Consider the following 22,078-nt stretch of genomic DNA (forward strand, 5'->3'; position numbering starts at 1 on the left):
AGAAAATATAGAATGGCCTGTGTAGCCAATCAGGCTCACTCTGAACAAATGAGAGGGCATGATGACAAATGAGAAGGTATTATAAGGCAGAGCCTGGGGTCAAGCAGATCTGAGTTCAAGTCTCACCACCTCCCCAATTCGGGTTTACAGTCTTTCCCTCCATGGAAATAATCCTGTTTCTTCTCTTCTCTGACCTTCCAGGGTCATTTTTTGCAAAATACCTTCAGATGAGCTAAAAACGGCGGGGCATGCTGATTAGCTGATACAGCACAGGTGCCACTGTGCTGCCTGGCCTGTGGGAGGTGCCCAAGAAACACCTGCGGGTATGCAAAGGGATTGATAGCACGTTGGTATTAATAATGTCCGAGTGGCTGAGATAGGTAATTGCTTTCCGTCATGTGCTCACATGCATGCACACACACTAACAACAATAAAACGATGATGAATAAATAAAAAAGTTTGAATAAAAAAAATCCCTAAATGTCGGCGGTTTAAATCCACATGTGCCTTCTCCCCTGGGATTTATGCCTATCACAGAGAGAGGCACTCACTCTGGTAATTGTTACAGGGCACAGCTCCCCAGCTGCAGACTGAGTCCAGGGCTCTGCAGTGCAGCAGGCCGCACGGCGCTGTCCACGGGAAAACTCCATTCCACCTAAGGAGGCCCATCAGCCACCATCCTTGCCCCCTCCCTAGTCTTTTTTGGGGGGCAGAGTGGGGGTCGGGGAGAAGTGAAGCAGTTTCACACTGCAGGACCAGGAAGTGAGCTGTTGTCAAGGCCTATATGGCCACAGCTCTCTGCTGTGCATCCTGGAGTGAGGGCCTTCTCCCTGGATCCTGATTTATTACCTAAAAGGAAATATTAGCAAGTGGAACCTAATTTCCCTCGGTGTTCTTTAGATAGAGACTGTCTGTGTATTTGAGTATCTAATAACAGCAATAATTCCTTCAAACTTACGGGGTGTGTAAACATAGGTACAAAACGTACTCTTTTTTTTTCCTTCTTCCAGAAATTATCTCAACACACCCAGGAGGTGGCATATCAGGAGGGGCTGCACTCAGCTGTCAGTAACCCAAAATAACAGTGGCTTAGGCGATGCAGACGCTGTTTTTCTTCCGTGCCGAGTGAATACAGAGTAGCGTGGGGATGAAGATGGATTCGGTTTCTCAGAACGTGTCCAGATGCCTGCTCTGCAACCCTCGGTCCATTCCTTCTACGGTCAAAGTGGCCTCGCGGCTGTGGGGAGATTGCTGTATCCCTAACCCCCATGTCCACCTCCCGCAGCAGACATACAGAGGGTGAATGCAAACCTTTCAGAGGAGATGACGCCTTTGGACAAGTCTTATCTCCCAGCCCCCCGGAAGTTCAGCACACGACATCACCTAATGTTCTTTCGCTGCGGCTGCCTGCACGAGAGGCTGGGGAAGCTAGGGTTTGACTGGGCGCAGCCTTGCTCTTCGGCAGGTCATTTGGTGAGGATGAAGAGAAGGCTATCCTATATGCCGGATAGGAAAGTAGTCCCAGTGAAGCAGCCCTTCTCAACCAGTAGGTCACTACCCCTTTGGCAAACCTCTGTGTCCAAAAATACATTACAATTTTAACAGGAGCAAAATTACAGCTAGGAAATAGCAATATAATAATCTTATGGCTGGGGGTCACCACAACATGGGGAACTGCACTGAAGGGTCGAGGCGTTCGGAGGCTGGGAACCACTGCAAAAAGAGGCTATTGTTACCCTGGATTTAAGGAGGAAATAATGAATTTAAGCAACATGCCGAGGCAAAGAGCTGGAAATCATGCAAGTGGAAATTCAGAGTCCTGCTGACGGCAGAAGCCAACTCCTGCTTGGTATATTTCAGCCTGTGATGCTGGGGCACCAGAAATCCAGGCTTCCCATGTGGAGGGTGGACTCGGGGTGCTGGCATCAAAGGATGGGAGAGGAGCTGAATGAGCTACTGACCAGGGTATGCTCATGATCCTGACTGACCAGAGTCAGCAGCAGATGTCACGTGGTAGGTGCCCAAGAGTCTCACACGCTGTCCCTTTCACCCTAAGAGACACAGCAGCTGCTGAAGCCTGCTTGTGTGTGTGTGTGTGTGTGTGTTCACATATGGGTGACACGTGTACACATGCATATATTGACTGGAGGTTGAAACTGGGCATTTTCTTCAATTGCTCTCCACCTTTGAGGCAGGTCTCTCAGCAGTTCAGCTAGACTGGCTGCCAGTGATTCCAACGGTGCCTCCATCTCTGGCTCTCCAGGGCTGGGGTGACAGGTGTGTACTGACACACTCAACTTTTTTCTCACGTGGGTTCTGGGGATCAGACTCAGGCCGTCATGCATCTCCGAGAAGCATACCGAAGAGCGGGCAGTCTCCCCAGCTCCTACACCTGCTACGCAGCACCAGCCTTTAGGTGTGACCGTCCGAGAGGTGCAGGGTTCAGATTGCCCTTGGGAGGGCCTGGGCCACAGCTGGTTACAGTTCAGCGCTGAAGGGTCCCTCAAGGCTTGAAGGTAGGTACTCTGCCTGGAGGATGGCGGAGGTAGAAGAGTAGGGGTGTGTGTTTAAAGGTTCTAACCTCCCGGCTTTGGTGGTGCTCTCGGCTTCCTGGTGGACCTCTACTGGACCCCAGCTGCCCAGTGCTCCTGCCACCAGATCCTCCTGATGGGACAGGATGAAACCCTCTGCAGCTGTGAGCCCAAAGCAACTTCACGCTTACATCGTTTGGTCAGGCAAAGAACAAGGCAGCTCGTGTGGTTGAGCCACAGGACAAATGCTTTGCTCCTCCCCTTTAGATATGGAATCATGTGATCCTCCCTTGTGCCTCTAATGAGCAGTCCTGTGTACACGCATACATGTGGGTGCATGGAAATCTGTACTTGTGTGTTTGTGTATGCTTGTTTGCATTTGATGCCTGGGAAAGGTGGCCCAGGGACAGATTCCAAATAGAATTCCACGGCTCCCGAAATTCTCATATTACAACTTGGGTGTGTTTGATGTGTGACAGTGACGAAGGCACAAGCTTATTTTGAGAAACAAAAGTTTTGTGGAGCATTTCTAGAAGAGACAAAGGAACGCAGAGTCACACAGTTCTGAGATGTCCACTGGGCCATGGGGAAAGTAACTCCCGAGATGTTCTTGAACTGCTTTCTGTGTAGATGGGTGTCCTGGCTTAGACTCCACAGCTGTGAGCAGGCAAGGTGGCTCAGGAGAAATGAGGCTTGCCCTGCAAGCTGAGGACTGGATCTCGGGATATAGTGACAGGAGGAGAGAACGCACTCCTCTCCTGAGAACTCCTCTCAGACCTCCACCTGTGTGCCATGGAGGGTGGTGTATACAAATCTCTCTCTCTCATACACACACACACACACACACACACACACACACACACACACACACATAAAAATAAAATCAATCTAAACACAGTGTTAAGAAGACTATGGGAGTATCTTGGTGGTAAGGTATTTATTTACCTAGCATGGTGACACACTGGTTTCAGCCTTAGTCACCTCAGACCAGGGCAGAGTCTAGCCAAGCAGGGACCACTGCACCCCCCCCAGTAGGAAACAGTAGCATCCTTTGCAAAAGCCTGCTCCTACTTGCACTATGCCACTTTTACAGTCGGAGTGGGGTTGTAATCCCAGTATTTGAAGATTCTCTCTTTTCCTGTGTCCACCTGGGCATGACCCTTAGGGGAGTTGCTGCTGTTGATGTCATTTCCAAGTGAGCAACTGAGGCAGAGCAAGAATATTCCCTGCAGTTATTGAGAGGACCTTTGGTCCACTCTGGGGCCAAGCAAGGATGGGGGAAAGTGGAAGAGACACATTGGTCTGTTTGCAAGGAGGGAGGGCTACATAGGAATCTTCTAACTAATGGAATGGCACACAAATTTGAGTTTTAACTGAGTTTGGTTTTGGTCTTTCGAGACAGGGTTTCTGTTAAAAAGCCCAGGCTAGCCTTCCAACTCTCAAGCCCTCACACTGACCTTTACTCTAACCTCTCCCTCAACCTCCAAATACTGGGGTTGCAGGCATTTGTTACCACATCTGTTTTTATTTATTTACTCATTTATTAAGTCTATTTGCAAGCTTCTTTCCTTAAAAAAATTATTTATTCTTATTTTATGTGTGTGAGTTTTGGCCTGCATGCATGTATGTGCACCATGTCCTGGCCTGGGGCCCACAAGGGGCAATAAGAGGGTGTCTACTGGAGTTGTAGGTGATAATAATATCATGGAAGGTGCTGGGAACCAGAACGGGGTTCACTGCCAGACTTGGAAGTGCTCTCTCTCACTTGGACCACCTCTCCAGCACCCAGTTTTTAAGTTTCATATTAGTGGACTTCCAGATATTTAGTGGCTGGGCGTGGGCCACCCGCTGTCCTACCGAATGGGGTACAGTAGTGTTTTAGATGCCCAGAGGTGCCGGACCTTCTGACGTTGTCATGTAACGTTTTCATCTGCTCCCGTGTTGGGTGGTGTTCGTAGCTATCCTGGGATCTATGTGGCCTGGCCCTGGGCTGCAGGTCAGACCACATATTTGGTAATGAGCAGGGGGTGGCTTCAGCTTGGGTGTAGAGCCGAGATGGACAGTGCGAATCAGACCACTTCTACCAGAAGTTTCTCTACCGTGGTTTCTCTTGTGGCTCCCTGGTCCCATGCCTGTGGTTGGCTCATCCTGGGTGGTGGTGGGGGGGTGACGAGGCCATAGAATAGGGTTGGGATGGCCAGGTTAGGCAGCAGGTGAGTCTGATGTCAGGTGTGTTCTCCTAGTGGTGGGCCAGGTTACAAGAGATTGAATACATGTGTGCGTGTATGTGCGTGTGTGTGTGTGTGTGTGTGTGTGTGTGTGTGTGTGTGTGTGCATAGGGCCCAGACAAGCCACAACTTCATTTATGAATCATAAACTCCTCAGCAGTCACCAGTCGTGGAGACCTTGCTGGCAGTCCCACACCACTTTCTCCGCTTGGTTCCTTTGTGGAACCCGCATTGCCCAGCAGGGACATCTCTGCCATTGCTTCTGTGAAAGCCACCGAGACACAACACAGGAGTCCTGCTGCCGGGGAACTTACGGTCTGGACAGAGAGGGGTGGACATGTCCCAGGCAGGTGTGGGCCTGTCATCTTACCCATACAGATAACTACTGACCACCGGCTTCCCGTCCACGACGGTGCCTGCCTGAGGGACCAACTCAGTTTTCCCCTCCAGTGAGGAATGTGGCTTCTAGGGCTTGGTAGCTCTTCACGGCACACAGACCTGCTAACTGCCCCTCTTCACAGAGGTAGGAAGCAAGAAGAGCAAGAGTCCAGGGACTTCCTGGACTCAAAGCTCTCAAGCTCCACTTTGGTTCATAAGGAGGCGCCACAAGGCCCAACATTGCCACAAATAATTTGGTTTCTGAAAGTCAAAAGAAAAAACGAACCAGATGGCTTTCAAAGAAAACAGGACACATATCAGATTCCAATTATATTAAAATGATGACCCAATTTAGGAAAACACAAAGTGTCATAAAAAATGTTTAAATAAACAAAATCTGCATATTTATGAAACGGTAATATTCGCTGGGCTCCTCGCTCTCTGCGTAATGAGTTTCTGAACTAGACTGATCGCATTCCAAGCTTGCTGTGGGATCCGGGCTCGGAGAAGCCTGCAGTGCTGTTTGGAATTGCAGACTATCTGAAGAAAGAAAGAAAGGAAAAAAAAAAAAAAAGATTTCATATGTGTATCTCGAGCCAACTTAAGAGAAGCAAAGGTCAGCTCTGTAGCAATGCAATATATACCCACTCCTAATGCAACCGGATGGGTGCTCACCCGCGCGGCCTGGTTGGCTGAACATTCTGACACCTCTCTCCCGAGGCAGTGGCTGTCACCCGCCAACCTCCTCTGCCACTGCAGACCCAGCGCTGGGCTGGGTTGGCAGGGAGAGCCTCGGATTTATCTATTTATTTTTTCCAGATAAATTAAAAACTCAGGGGGCACTTAAAATAAATTAGCAACTGCTCCTGACAGTGTCTTGCTTGTGGAGTGTCACATTTGCAGTTTTGGCAAGGACTGATTCGCCCGCCTTGCCTTCTTTCCCACCAAGCACAAACTGCTAGGGAACAGCGTGCTCCTGTGAGCGGATATGTTGCTGGAGGAGATATTCACTCCCGGTGTGGTGAGCCAGGAGCAGTCCCCGTTCACCCCAGAGCTTTCAGGGTCATGCCTTCTTGGGGACAGCCAGGTGACACTTCAGGAGCCTGGGGGATGGTCAGTTTGTTCTCAGTTTTACTGAGATTCTGAAACAGCTTTCGAAGGGAACTTCCTGTCACCTACCCCAGGGAGTGCTGCTGTCATTTTATGCACACTGCGGTTCTAGAGGCTTCTTTTCAGATAGGATGTTGGATACGGCACCTGTTTCTCTGCAATGTACATGTTTATTTAACGGCGTGATTATATACTGAGTCTCGTAGGTTCCCAGCGCGTAAGACACAGCCCAGCTGTCAACAAAGACACACAGGGCTGGCCTTCCTGGGTGGTGTTTCTGAGATGCACTTTCACCGTCAGTGTGCTGGCATGTCATTTGTCCCTGCAGGGCATCCAGGGACATGAGACCAACACCCAGGAACCCAAATGGCAGGCGAAAAGGAGACTGTATAGAGCAGTCCTCTGTAGAGTGACAAAGGGGGGGGGGGAGGGCACCCAGTATGCCAATCTGAAGGTCACACAACCAGCTCCTAAGCCTGTCTGCTCCATTAGAGGAGCACCGTGTCCCTGGGAGCAGCGAGACACCCTCCCTCTGTTCTTTCACTCAAATAGCTGCTTCAAGCCTTCAGACAAAAGTGAATGCTCCTTCCTTTCTTCCTCCCTCCCTTCCTCCTTCCTTCCCTTCCTCCTCCCTCCCTTCCTTTCCTTCCTTTCCTCTCTTCTTTCCTCCTTTCCTTTTTTGTCTTTTCTTCCTCCCTCCCTTTCTCCCTGTCTCTCTGCCTCCTCCGAGGGAAGGAGCCCTTGGTTACCGAGTCTGGATAATATTAAGCGAGGCAGGCTTCTTAACCCTTCTCTCATGATGTTTACATTACTCTCCGCCTCCTGGTAACATTTTTCACATTTACTGCACTAGAGCTGAGACTTAGAAGGATAGACATGTAAGAATCTGAAGCTTTTCCCAGCTGTGCTGTGTGGCTAAGCATTCTGTCCTAGGTGAGTGGCTTTCACTGAAAGGGCCTTTTCCCCCCTTCTGTCCTTCATTGTTGGGACCATGTCCCACCTGGCTGTACACAGATAATAAAAAATCAGGGTGTCTTAGTTTGGGGCAATTTTTTTGGAACATCTAATTTTATCACCACGTGGCTCCCCCTAGAAGACTGTTTTTAAAAACGCTTATTCCTCGAAGCGAAGCTTTTCCCCCCCTCTCTTTACTTTTTAAATTCTAGACTGTTTTTTTTTTTTTTTTTTTTTTTTTTTTTGAGTCATGGCAGGGTTAGCGGGAGGTAGAATTGTCTCTTTGCCAGAGTTTAAGTGCAGCGTTTTTTCATTAGAATTTAACAAATGTTCATCTTAAAATAGATGGACAACGGGTCAAACCGCCCCAGCTCCTCCCCGTTAACCCGAATGCATTAGAGCAGAGGCTTTTCATTCTCAGATCAATGTTGCCTTTTATTCTTGGACTTAATTTAGTGTAAGATTAATATGACTGTCTCTCCATTTATTTCTGTCTCTTTCCATGGCTTTAATAAAATTAGAATTAATTTAATATAATACAATCTTGAAATTTCGTGTGTGTGTGTGTGTGTGTGTGTGTGTGTGAAGCATGGAAATGCCAAATTCAACAATGCACTTTGATTTTTTTTTTTTTTTTGCCACTGGTAAACTATTGTGCAAAAAAAAAAAAATTATATAAATACAAGAGAACATCTGGTCTTTTGAACCGTAGTCATTGCTGAATTTAAACATCGCACCCGTTTGACAAAATTAAAGGATTTTATTCTTTGTTTTTCCTGGGCTTTAAATAGTGAGCTACAAATAGGATGTGGAGTTATTATTTCTAGCTTACTTTGAATGTTGTGCAGGGAAGCCATTCTGCATTCCCTACGATTTCACAAACCCAGCCAGAGGTTTAGAAACTGTGGACTTAAGGCGAGAGTCTATCACAAGACTTTATTAAAACAATGACCCAAATCAAACTAAATGCATTCTTCCCATTTTTTTTAAAAGCCCACAACAGTTTCTGAATGCCACTCTGCATTTGGGGGCAATTTTGATATCTTTTAGAGTAAAGTAATTAGAATTATTACTGCCACTTTTATAATAAACTCGCGTGTCTCTCCCCGTCTGTCCGGGCTCTCTTTCATGATGGAGACATCATACAATCCGTAATTGTTCTATGAAGGAAAAGAGAGTTAAGCTTTTTGCATTTGAAGTAAGCCTTTATCATCAGCCCAACAAAGCTCGACAGATCAAAAAAGAACCTGAGAGAGCATTTAAGGAAATTAGTACAAATGTCAGTAAAAGGTAAAAATTAATGCACGTATTATTGAAATATGGTTGAAACCTGCCTTCTTTTCATTTCTTTGATATTTCGAAGGCATAAAACATTCAATTAACTTTCCATTGTGTTTAGGGGAGAAAAGGGAGAGGATTGTCAGGGAAGCGCTTGGGTGTAGGTGGTGCTGGGGGAGTGAGCAGTGCGTGAGCAGGCGAGAGAGCCAGCATGTGTCTCCTGTGCCACCCAGAGTCACCGGTGAGCTTTGGGCTCTTCTGCCCCAGAATTCGGGAACCTGAGAACTTACCAGGCACGGATCTTTAAAGAGGCTTGCCAGGTCCCCCTGGCTCACGCTGAGAGTAGTATGTGTAAAGTTAGCTGGAACAAGAAATGGCTCTCACGGACATTTGGATCAAGACTAAATGTTGGTCTGTTGAACAGTATTTTCTTTTTCACTTTTTGTTCTGTTCATACACGAACTAGTACCATGACTAGTGAGGCAGAAAGGTGATTTAAGGCGAGAAGCAATTTGAGGTGGAGAGGGGAGGTAATGATTAAGGCACATGAGCAACTCAGTTAACAAATGCTGCGTGACCTCAAACGAGTCGCTTAACCTCTCTGTGTTAATATTTCTTTCTTGTGCACACTGGAGATATGGCTACCAGCTTTTTAAGTGGCTAAGAAATACGAAAATGTTTCATCCTGAAGTCTTGTAGCAGACACTCAACAAATATTAATTTTCTCATCTGACACCACCCCTTCATCACTTTTTATGCATAGAAGACAAATCAATTAAATTCTCTGGTGGTGATAAAGGAAAAGACCTGTGTTCCCTGCAAATTCTTTCCTGCTGAGCTCCCATCAACCCTCTGTCAGCGTCGTCTCTTTTCAGGGCCAAGCATTTTATTTTGCTTTGAAAATTTTGCAAGCTTATTGAGTTAAATTGATAAGGCTACTCTCAGAACATCAAAACTCCTTAGCAGAACAATCATTATTTGACAATCGTGATTCAAGAATTTTTTTTAAAATTGTATAATGAAATCAATCTTGCTAAATTGTATGCATGTCAAATTGTGATCAACTTGCTGGGTAAATGTTCGGCACGAGAAGGCCGACTATTTAAAGATGACATACTGGGGCTGCACGCAGCGACTCATTGCTATCATTAACGAGACGTTTGTTTTACTCTGCCCTGAGAAAAGAGATTCTTGTCCACACTGTGAAAACAAACTCTAACAGAGAACCACTGTTGAACGTCGCATCTTAAGTTGTACAGCCCGACCCAGGGCACACTTGGGTATCTGGCAAATATCTTCAACAGAGGCGGTAGGTGTCTGCTCCGCAGTGTGACCCAGAGTCCATGCATGACTGCTGCTTTTCCCTTTGTGCGGACTTGGGCATGGGATCCGGGATTCACACACACTAGGTGATCAGCAGTGCAAGCTGTACCCCAGCTCTTGCCAATTCCTTAAAAAAATAATAACAAAAATTCTTTTAAGGGTTGGTTCCAAACTTTTCTTGGGTTCCTACATGCTACTCCTTTACTGGGAGAAATATTGTGAGTGGAAAAACAGAGTCCTCTGTTGCGGACTCCTTCTGTACCTAAAATTGATGATTTTGTTGAGAGCAGCAATCTGTCCCAGAGAAAAATCCTTTTCGGTGTTTGTGCTGCTGCCTGGCCTGAGCCGGCCCAGCACTTAGGGACCGTAACTCAGTTAATGTCCTTGCTCATCAGTGATGTCACTGTTCTTACCAATATGCATTTGGTGAAAGTCAGAGCCATGAGAACAGAGTCACACCTTGCAAAGGTGCTGAGTGGACACAGAAGCAAAAGCCAGTCTCCCCAAAACTTTAAAGTGACACAATCTACTTACTACTCAGTTTGTTCATTCTGCATTTGACTGATGATGTGTTTTTCCATACCAACATGGTAAGATTACAATCAGGGATATGACACTGCTCACCACTGAAAGTCTCTCTTTTTTGTCTTCTCTTAACTCCAGCTCCTGTAAAAGGAGCCAGGACAGGAGATGAGAGATGCAGTGAGGACTTGGGGAGGCTGGCCAGAGCCCATCCATCAACAGAGTGCGAGGGTGAAGGGATTCCAGGGAGTATCCTCAGGCAAAATGGAGGCCATGCCTTTTGGGTATCTAGAATCTCAAAGATGTTCTGAAAGAACCAAAGAAAGCAAGACAGTGGAGATTCAAGAAAGGCAGGGCAAGTGAAGAACAACTCCCAAGCTGAGGATCTCTTGGATGTTTCAAAAAGAAAAAGGAAATATGAGGGAAAAAAATTGAAGGGTTGGCAATGGCTCAGTGGATACAGTGCTTGAAAAAAAAGAGTAAGGATCAGTTTGGATGAATGCTGGGGAGCATTCATACAAAAAGCCCGGGGAGTCATCTATAATTCCAGGATGACAAGATCCCCAAGGCGAGGTAGCTAGCTAGACTAGTTAGTGATATGGTGAGCTCTAAGTTTAGGAGAGACCCTGCCTCAGCAAGCAAAGTGGAAAGAAATCAAGGGAAGAGAAACGTCAACCTCTGGCCTTCATGTGCACCTGCACATATGTGTACTCACACATGTGTGCATCCCAGACACACATATACATGCAAAAAAACAAGAACAAAATGAAAGGAAAGAAGAGAACCAAGGAATAAAGAATTGAAGATGCAAAGAGGAAGGCATGATCAAGCATCTCCATTTTACTTTGTGTTCCTCACAAGCTCAGGGTATACTCACTTCCCACCTTCATCACCTGCATCCCATCCACTCCCTTCATTAACTACATCCTCTTCCGCTCCCTTCATTGCCTGCATCTCCCTCCAGTCAGGCACTTTGGGTGTGGAGGAGACAGAATAGCTGAGGCTGGAACTACACACCCTGACGCAACAGCTTCTCTAATTGTTTGTCGTTACATCTTAGTGCTTTTAGAAAGATTTCAAAATTCCAGACTTGAAAGATGTAGGAACCAGCCCAGCTGATAGGGAGATGGGCACCTAGCTGCCATGCTGGGACCAAGCATCTCGGTGTGTGCTTTCTGAGACAGCTGTGGCTTTGTGTAGACTGAAACTAGATAAGCCTAAAAGACACTTCCATAGAATCGCCTTTCTCTCTCTCTCTCTCTCTCTCTCTCTCTCTCTCTTTTTAACCCTCTTCTGATTTCTCCTTGCTACAGTTTTTAGAGCAAGGTGTGGACTGCCAATGTGAATCATACTTCGATCATTGTTTTTTTTTTTTTTTTTTTTTTTTTGCATGTATTCTGAGAGGCAGATGCCAAATCCCCAATTTTAAAACAAATTATCAGATATTTCAAGAAGTCAGATTGAAGATTACTCTTTTCAAATCTTAAGAACTTGCCTGCCACAAATGATCCACTTGACAGGAATTATTTTTTAAAATGAGTTTATCTGACTTAAACACATGATATCCCCCACCCCCACCCTGTCATAAAAGCTTCTGTACTGGCTCAGTCTTATGGGAAAATTTTAGGCGCTTATTCAAGCCCTTTTAGCCCTGAGTGTGAAAGTTACAGAAGAGAGTATGTGTGTTACGTTTTGAAAACCAAGTGGCAACATTCTAAGACTATATTTCAAGAGTATCGTTTAGGCTGGAGGTCGGAAAAACATCGTCTGTTTCTGCCTGTGTGTGTGTGGGTTTGTTTGTTGCCCATCCAAGAAGCTATTTTTGGTCTCCTGAATTTATCACAGGTGGCTTTAAACAATAGAAAGCTAGTACCCAACCAAGCCTACCTGGGACGCGCTAGGAGGCTCATGCTAAGCTGTCCTGGGTTCTTGTTGCTGGGGCTGCTCGTAAGTGTGGGGGTGAGCTAGTAATTTTAGTTTCTTTAGTGGCAAAGGGATGCCTTTCCCTCACACTGCACTCACTTTCTCCTCCTTTCTCCTGTTTTAGTCTGTGAAGAATGATTTAACCCACTGAAGGGAAGGTAGAAATTTAGGACATATTATTTCTGGCTTTTTGCTCATTTGAAGCAAGAGTTTATTTTTTTTTCAAGTCCCCTTTCCTTGATAGAATGAATTATCGGGATGATAAATACCATAGCGAATCTGTTATGTAAAAGAAAACGTCTTTCTGAGTTTTTTTTTTTTTCTTTTGTTTTTGTTTGGTTGGAGGTTTGTTGAAACCTCCAACTCCTTTGCCTTGAGTGCGTGTTTATTCTTCAGCTCACACGGTGCCTGTAAACATCATGTAAAGTTTCTGAAGCTTAATCCACAGCAACAGGATAATGTCAGGCCAAGTTTTCTGAAGCACTTCAGCTTGGCTGCAAGGGAGTGAAGAAGCTTCCATTCAAGAAGCTGCCATCTTGCACAGCTTCTCGATAACTGTGGTATGACCTTCACCACAGACCTGCACATCTGACTCTCCCTCCAATTGCCAAGTCCAAGGCACCTTCCACAAAGCCGTGCTGTGACACAGTTAATTTGCCGAGGGGGATGGGGAAGGGAATTTCTCAAAATGGGCCCATTTAATCAAAGGCTCAGAAGAGCAAGCTTTAAATCCCACAACCGATTGAAGGCTGATAGTGGGAAGAACTGAGGGGACCCCACAAACCTGACTGGAGATACAACATGAGCCACAGCACCCCAATTCTGCAGGCCCCCAGCCAGAGTGCTGTGTGCTGTCACCAATTCTTTCTTGATCCCCGTTTCCCCAACTGTAGGACTGGGCTGAGAGTGCGACTCAGAACATTGGGCCTCAACTACAAAAGGCAGCCTTAGCACCCCAAAATCTGGTCAAGGTCTGATTGGACCTGTCACAAGGAGGCTAAGTGCTGGCCTGCCCATTCGGTCTCACAATAATGGAAGGAACATGGGGGCCGGGACAGGCATTTACTCCTGGTTATGCTGTGAGCACAGTCTCAGTGCACACTCCTGTCCGGGTCACACATCCTCTCGTCACTACCAAGATGAATGGATCTGTCACTCTCCACATCTGCTGTAGCTCCGAATGCTGGCATTGGTTGGAAATATTGATTTATAAATCTTTCCATTATTCAGTCAGCTGTGCAGTTTCATTGCACATCCTTAGTTGTGTAAGAAAGTTATATTTTGGGTAACCTGTTTGGCCGGAGCAAAATTTTAATTAAAAACTTAATTTCTTACAGTTTTATAAATCTATCTGTAAACCACATTTTTTTTAAATGACTTCAGGAATCTGGTTCACAATCATTCTGAGCAAAATACTAAAGCAGAGCAAGGCCACAACAGGAAACCCCAACAGAGGACAGAGCATCGCTGTTCTCTGGCTGCTGCCCAGGGGAAGAGGGTGGGCACCTGTTGCTGGGCAAATTCCCTCCTTGACTTTAAAAATAAAACAAAACAAAGCAAAAAAGCAAAAATTCCAAAAACCCAGAGTCTCAGGGGTGGAGGAGGACTTGGGTGGCAGAAAGGACAGGACAGCGACAGGCAGTTGTCAAGTCTCCAGCAGGGCGGGCCCAAGAGTGAACTGCTGAAACGGGCTCCCCTTAAAGACTCCGCTTTGCATCTTTGAAAAGTTTTATTATTATTATTATTATATTGTTAAATTATATTTAAGAAATCTCATTTGGTGGGTGTAAAGAACTTTGCAAAAAAAATTAATAATAATAACAGAACTTTAAATGTCTGAGAAGGAGAGACCCCGGGTCTCGATCCTGCTCTGAGATCCTCACCTTCCCCACAGTGTAAAGGCGCAGTTCTGGCTGCTTTGACCTTCTCCTTGGGCTCAGCCCGGCTGGCAGCGGGACTCTAGGCTTTCAGGGAGTCCTGGTCCCGCGCGCTGGGGTGGGGCTAGTTCTCGCGGTAACCCGTATTTGTACATGCATCTCACAAGCTGGGGTGCACTCACAGGGCACAGGGCTTGAAGCACCAAGGGTTTCCCAGCCCACCCCCTGGAGCCGTCTGCCCCAGCTCCACCTTAGACCAGTCGCGAAATCTGCAGAGTGCGTGCACTTTCCCAAATCGGATTTCTGCAAAGAGCAACACAAACTGACCAGATTGTTTTTGCTCATAGCAGACCCTTTCCGCAGACTCAGGGCGGCTGGGCCACAGGTCTGGGGGACCCGCGATGCTCCAAGGCTCCTGAGCGCCCTTTGGTGTATTTCTTCTGAGCGCTGAGCTGATTTCGGCTTTTTTTTTTTTTTTTTTTTTTTTTTTTTTTTTTTGTATCTTTGCTCTCATTGCGGTTCCTTTCTGAATCCTCCCTTCTGCCTACTGCACCCCTAATCTCTCTTCCTAACCGCACAGGGGAGGGGAACTGGGGGTGGGGACTAAAGCCACCAGCAGAGGTTTCTCAGATCTGCCCAGCCCCTGCCTGTGCGCTCCTGGGTGTCCTGTCTTCCTGCCCTTGTTCCTGGGGTGGGTTTCATTTCAGAGAAAATCGACTTGGGTTTCTCTGGTGCCTTCAGGACCCGGTGTAGGTGAGGGAGAGGGGAAGGGAAACAGAGAGTGAGGTGACACTTGGGTCCCCAGTGTCCTCCTCCACAATATATAAATATCTCTGTCTCTGCCTCTGTGTCTCTGTGTGTCTCTGTCTGTCATCTGTCTGTCTTCATCATCTCAAGTCATGTTAAAAATCCTGAGGGTAGCTCTCTTAAAAGTCTTACTTCTGTTTTCTGCAGAACTACTAAGCCAGAGCCATTGAAGGCCAGGTGAGCCCAACCCTCCCCTAACCCAGTTCCTCAGTGGACAGCGTCTCTAACCCTGAGCTGGTGGCAGTCATAACAAGGGGATATGAGCCCAGAACCTGCCATTCAGAGCACAGGAAGGAAAGTGTGTCTTCCTGGATTTTCTCTTTTGATGGAGTGGCTGTTGTGAGGCCATGATACAGGGGAAACTGAGGCAGACAGTTGTGATAGAGCTTGGCTCTGAAGAGCTGGGGGTGGGGGTGGGGGATCCTGGACCAGGCTAACATCAGGATGCCATTGCACCCAGCTGAGTAGCTCCCAGCTCATGCCCAGGCCCCCAGCCCCCATGACAGGCACCCTTAGCTCTCTTAAGGCAGACTGCTCTTGTTCTAACCCGCTCCCCGCTACTCTCTCTTATTAGTTTAATTTTGTGTTTGGCAGGAAAGCCTATGGAGGCCGTCAAGGGAAGCAGTCTGATTAGAACTGAAGCCTTCCAAGCTCGTGCTTGCTACTTTAAAACTCTTTGGCTGGCAATGAATATGGATGGTGGTTGTTTCCTATGAATATGGAAGAGCGTGTGGGGGGTTGCGGGGCCGATGGATCACTATTTAACATTAACTGCTGGTAACCTTTCCTCTTTTCCAGCTTCTCCGCAATATTATCCTAGGAAGGGTCAGCACCCTTTGCCTTTTTGCAAAATACAATTAGTCACTTCTTGCCACACGCGCTTTGCCCCAGACCTTATTTGCCATCCTATATAATTATTAGAAAAATCTTCTAATTTTATTTGAAATTCTAAGTTGACACGGAGGTCAAAAGTTCACGACACAGCATTGTGTTTAATTTCTCTTCCCTTAGCCTCCCTTGGACTCCTGAAGAATTATTCTCAAAGCAAGCTTCCAGCCTGTTCTGTGTCTTCTTTCTGCTGTGACAGTGGGGGCCGTTCAGGACAGTTTGGAGCACCTGCTCCAGAGAGGGAGGTGTCCCAGCCAGCCAGCTCCTCAGAGAGCTGAGTGTGGATGGCCTCATCCCACCCTGGAATGTCAGACTCGGCTTTCAGACCTCTCCCTCGCACTTACTGTTTCTTCTTCTGGATGATTTCCCCCCTCTTCACCTGAATGGTGGGTGTCTGTTATTTTTAAAAAGACGCTTCTCAAGCCTTCCTCTCTGCACCTCTCAGGAGTCGATCATTTCTTTCCTGTCCCCGCTTTTAGTATCACCTCTGCCGCAACCACGTTTCATTGCTCCCTGCTCTCCTGGCTTCTGCCGTCGCACTGCCTGGGCTCACAACTTGACCCTCGCGTCACTCAACAGCTGTGAGCTCGTTTGCGTAACAGAGGTAGGGATATGGCCTACCTTCTGGATCCTTTGGGTTAGATGAGCTACTTCGGTTCACAGAAGTTGCTGAGCGACAGCTTCCATGTGGTGACGGCATGGTTGCCTCTGTTCCGACCCAGCAGCTGCTTAAGAGCTCGGAAGGCGCTCCACACAGTCCCTTTCTTTGCCACCCCACCTCCTGCCTTCCCCCTGTCTTTCTGTCTTCCCTGCTCTCTGTTTTCTCCTCCCCTTTCTCAAACTTCAAGTAACCCGAGCTGGCCTCGAATTTGTGAACCTATTGCTTCCCTCGAGCATTATTTCCGTCTCCTTGACCCACAGTGGATACTGTTCCCAATGCTTGGCACATCACACATATTAGTGTCTTGGAAACTACAACAGACCGAGTTTGGAACTGGCAATATCAAGGGTCAGAGGTCAGAAAGAACCGGTCAGCCAGCATGCGCTCAGCGATTACTTCACACGAGGCACTGTGCTGGACTCTGCGATGGGTTCAAAGAGGCAAAGGCTTCCATTTGCTCACTACGTAATTGGGGCGATAAACAAGTGTGTTGGCCCCTGGCTGTAAGGCTATTCAACAAAGAGCAGCTCTGCTGCAGGAATTGGAACCCTGGCCCATCTGCCTGTAGCTTCTTGACATCTCTTGTTCCAGTGGAGAATCCCAATGCTGCAGGGCCATGCCTGCGGGCACCCAGCCATTTGTTTATAGGCTGTGTGTTTTAAAATTAATTTTCTCGAAGAGAAGGTGTAAGATATTTTAAGCTTTGGGCCCCTTCACACCTAGATTGACCCCATTTGTGCCACTGGTGGCTTCATGTATGTAATGACTCCTCAGTGACCCGAGCTGTGAGCACCTACCGTGAGCCACAGGAGCCGCCATGCATGTGCTAATTAAAGTACCTCCTCTCAGCCCCACTGCATGTGCAACTGTGTCAGGTCAAGCCTAGACTTTAGTGTAGGAGACAAGCATTTCTTACTCTGACCAGAAACTTACCATGGGCCCATTTCTCATCAGGCTACTTGTTTCTTTAGTCTGGGTATGCTATGGGTGGTTCAGTCTCTGCCCAGGACGCCTCCACCCGCCCCTGACACCTGCTAGTCACAGCCTTTGTGCACGTCTCAAAGGCAGTGCCCCTCCCCCTGGCCTCGGCCATCCTGTGTTCCCTGCACAGTGTTACCCACCGCTTTCACGGCTGTCTTGGAAGTGGGGTTCACCTTTGTTGCTGGTTTCTGACCAGCATCTCTTTAGTGGGCTTTGTGCTTAGTTTCAGGGTCCTCTACTTGAATTCCTACCACTAAACGTCCCCCTGCCCCTCTGGTTAGAAGGAATGCCTCTTTGTTAGAAAGAGGAGAGAGAGAAGCAGAGAGTGAGGCTGGGGTTCTCTCTGTCGAAAGAGAGTTGGAAACAATGTGGCCTCTGCTTACTGGCTTGCTCCTCCTGGCTTGCTCAGCCTGCTTTCTTATAGAACTCAGGTCCACCAGTCCGAAGATGGCACCACCCACCATGGGATGGGCCCTCCCTCATTAATTAAGAAAATGCCCCCCAGGCCTGCCTGCAGCTCAGCTTTATGGAGGCATGTTCTCCTTCAAGGCTTCCTCCTTTCAGATGACTCTAGCTTGTGCCAAGTTGACGGAAAACTACCCACCACACCTTGAAGGAGAAAGAAGTCACAGGTTAGAAATGACAGAACCCAAGAGGAGAGACATTGCTCTCTGTCCACAGTGACTCCTGAATGGGAGGGTTCCTGGGTTCTGTGCTGGCTTTGCCCTAGACAGAGACCCCTCCAGGAGAGCGGAAACGGTTAGTTCACCAGCCACACCTAAGGATTGGCTCTTGTAAAGAATCTACTTCTAGAAACAACCACCCTTTGTTTTTTTCAAAAAAAAAAAAAATCATTATATCGTTCATCTCAAGCAGCATTTTGAAAGATGCTTTCATCATCATGGTGTGCAAAACAAAATTGTTGCCATGGACTGAAAACTGGAAAACAATTCTTTTAGACTCTTTATGAACCCCATACGCCTCAGCCCTTTGAGAAGATGGTGTGTAAGCTAAATTCCCTTTGATTCTGGCATGTGACACTGAAAAAAAAATCAAAGGCATTGCTTTTTGACAAGGTTTGAGGACCTAGAATTGAGAAAAGTACTCGGCATCGAGATGGCTGAATTAATACTATTGAAATTGTGTTTATAAGATTGATAAGGAAGGTTCATTCACTAAAAACCATTATGGCAGATGTAATAATGACAGCATTCAACTTTCTTCAAAGGCATGTATTAATCGCCCACAGGTACTTGGCAGTCTGTGGCGCGCTACACAAAGTCAGACAGACGTGGTCTCTATTCACAGAAGCGCTCACCATTGTGCACCGCCTTTGTTGGGAGCACAACTTTCTGCTTGTCGCTGTCGTCTGAAAGACGCTCCTTGTCATTATTTGTGCTGTCTGGGTTTCTGATTTTTTTTGAGGGGCCTTTTCTTTTTCTTTCCTGTCTTTTAATTACACTGTACAGAGTGGTATTTTATCCTCTGGGGATGCTGCTGGCTGCAAGTGTGTGTGGGGGGGTGCTCTTACAGAGCTGGGGGTGTTTCTTTGCAGAAGGTCCTCTTTACCCTTTCTGGAAGCATTGCTTCCAGGGTGCTCTGTCTGCCCCTCTGTGGTCACTTTAATCTCTTATGCTCTATCCTTACCAACCCTAGCGCTCATTGCCCAGCTGTGACCTTATCAGAGGTGGACAGTCGACTGACTGATCAATAAAAGATCCTCTGGTGACACAGAAGGCCAAAAGCTCCTGTCAAATGGAATGGACACTATTCTAGCCCGGTCCTAGTTATGTTTACATTGCTGTGATAATACACCATAACTGAAAGCAACTTGGTGAGGAAGGGTCTATTCCACGTCATCTCCCAGGTGACTGTCCATCCCTGAGGAAGCCAGGGCAGGAGCTCGGGTGGGGCAGGAACCTGAGGCAGAAACTGATACAGAGGCCATGGCTTGCTCAGCCTGCTTTCTTATAGCATTCAGACCACCTTCTAGAAAGTGGCACTGTACTCAGTGATCTGGGCCCTTCCACATCAACCACTAATTAAAAAAGAAAAAAAAAGAAAGAAAGAAAGAAAGAAAGAAAGAAAGAAAGAAAGAAAGAAAGAGTACTGCAGATTTGCCCACAGGTCAGTCTAGTGGGAACATTTTCTCAATTGAGGTTTCCTCTTCCCAAATGACTCCAGCTTGTGTCAAATTGACATAAAACTAGTCAGTCCAACCATGAACACAGTGATGCCCACTAACCTGCAGCTTTTATGAAGCACAGCAAACCAAAAAGTTAAATTGGTCTGGGCTTGGCTGGCCTAGAAGCCTCAGTGAGGGGACTATCAGTTGGGGGTATTCTTTGGAGAAAGGGTCCACTTGCTACTGGGATTCTAGATAACAGTGGATCCCATTCCAGGATCTTTTTCCTATTTGGAAAAACAACAACAACAGCAACAACAACAAAAACAAAACCATTAAATTTTCTCTTAACTGGTAGAGAGAAACATAAAAAACACACATACCAGTAGGTTGCTAAGAGGTATTTTGACACATGTGTGCTTTGTATGATATTTAGGCGAGTTAACAAATATGAGGTCAGGTAGTGTGTTAACAAAAAGAATGTAGGTCAGAGTGAGGAATAGAGAATGCCGAGATCTGGCATAAAAGAGGGCCAGAAAGGAACAGAGTGACAGTGAGCTCTCCAGAAAGGGCAGACATTATGGACACAGGAGCCAAGCCATGAAAGGCTGTGGCCAGGAAACTAGGGAATATTTCAGTAAAGGAACATTCTAGAATGAACACTGAGAACAAGGACTTCGAGTTAGGGATGTGCCTTGGGCATCTGAAGAACAGAAAAGAGGCTGCTTTAGTGGGGCCTGGAATTTGGCCTTTCTGAGAATGTGGAAGGAGAATTTCTTTTCATGGTGGGCAGTCTCTTGGGTTTTTGTTGTTGTTTGCTTTTTGTATTTGTGTGTGTGTGTGTGTGTGTGTGTGCACAAGTGCCCATGTGTGAGTGTTTGTGTGTTTATGTGTATGTATGTTTACAGAGGCCAGAGGTTGCCACTGGCTGTTTCTTATCAGAAAGTCTCTTCTTGGTTTCTCTCTTTTTCTTTTCTTTTTTTTTTTCAGTTTGGTTTTCTGAGACAGGGTTTCTCTGTGTAGACCTGGCTGTCCTGGAACTTGCTTTATAGACCAGGCTGGCCTCAAACTTACAGAGATCCACCTGCCTCTGCCTCCTGAGTGCTGGGATTAAAGGCATGAGTCATCATGGCCTCTCTCTTTCTCTCCTCTCACCATGTTGAAATTTAATCCTTTTACTTAGGTTAATGGGATGCACCAAGAAAAGGCTAAACATTAGGTTTGACAAGAACAACACATACTTACTGTTTTGTTTTGGAGACAGGGTTTCTCACTGGTTTTTTGGCCTTCATTGATATTGCTAGACTGAGTGGTCAGTGAGCCACAGAGATTCTTCTGTCTCCATTTTCTCAACTCTGGGGTTACAGAAGAACTCTTCCTTAGCTATAATAGAATATTCCATGGGTGCTGGTGTTGAGCTCAGGTCCTTCTGCTTTCCTAGCAAGTACTTTCCTGGCTGAGCCATCTCCCCATCCCATCTATCAGTTCCCAGGGGCAGTCCATCTTAGCCTACTGAGGCTGCAGGAACAAAATACCTTAGTGCCATTTTTAAGTTACAGAGATTTGTTGCTCACAGAGCTTTTGGGATGGAGAGCCAAAGTCAAGATGGCGTCAGACTCCATGTCTGCCTAGGGCTTAGTCTCTGCTTCAGAGATGGCATGGTCTCCTAGCCACCCCTTCTTGGGGGTCAGGGCAAGGCACTCCCAGATTCCCCCAGGCCTCTGGCATTAGGACACCAATTCCATTCATGAAAACTGAGCCCTCATGACCTTATCCGTTCCCAGAGACTACACTTCTTAATGCTAACGATGTCATGGGGAGACTTGGTTTCAATGTACGAATTCTGGGGAGATACATATATCCCAAGCCGGCACGGTACAAAAGCAGATGCTCCACTTTCAACTTGAATGGTTCTATTTTTTGGAAGAGGGCAGCCCACCAAGGTCCTGGTCGTATGTGTTCCGAGGGAGCTGTTCCCGTTTGCAGATAAATTCCAAAAAGCAGCTCCTTCCAGATGCTGTGTCTCCACGGCGCATGGCGAATGCCTGACATTTAAAATCCCGGAACCCAAGCCTCCAGTGTGTTGTATCTCTTCGGAAATGATGAATTTCAAATGAACTCGAGTTAATGTAGTGCTTGTGAAGGGCGCCAGACAAACCGTGTTCAAACTGTAGACGCTCGACAAAACAGGTCCAGCAGGGCCACGCTCGGCAGATGTCCCCGCCCTCCCTGACTCGTGCCAGGGCCAGACGTTGCCTCTGAGCATGAGAAGGTGAATTCTGCTTATTTCCCCTTCCTGTCTCGACTGTGGGGGACCATGTTACTCTCAGAAAAGTTGTCGTAGCTCATGAGAGTTAATAATGGAATAAAATTAATCAAATTTCTATCTCGGTAGGATGGTGAGTGTCAGGGAGATACAGTCTGGGGCACATAGAGGAGATCAGAGCTGGCACCATGCTAGGGACATCCTGAGTTTTATCTGGCCCCTTGAA

At 46.9% G+C, this 22,078-nt stretch overlaps 1 long non-coding RNA gene across 1 annotated transcript in view; it reads left to right on the plus strand.

Moving 5' to 3' along the window:
• The first annotated feature begins 201 nt into the window (after positions 1-201).
• The window catches only part of LOC132655297 (uncharacterized), a 56,141-nt gene continuing 34,264 nt past the window's right edge, over positions 202-22,078 (plus strand). The window contains exons 1-2 of the long non-coding RNA XR_009593077.1: positions 202-323; positions 1,011-2,013. This is a non-coding gene — a long non-coding RNA (uncharacterized LOC132655297). The remainder of the gene's footprint in view (positions 324-1,010; positions 2,014-22,078) is intronic.

The sequence above is a fragment of the Meriones unguiculatus genome, chromosome 7 (assembly GCF_030254825.1).
Source record: "Meriones unguiculatus strain TT.TT164.6M chromosome 7, Bangor_MerUng_6.1, whole genome shotgun sequence".
In the NCBI taxonomy this organism is placed as follows: domain Eukaryota; kingdom Metazoa; phylum Chordata; class Mammalia; order Rodentia; family Muridae; genus Meriones; species Meriones unguiculatus.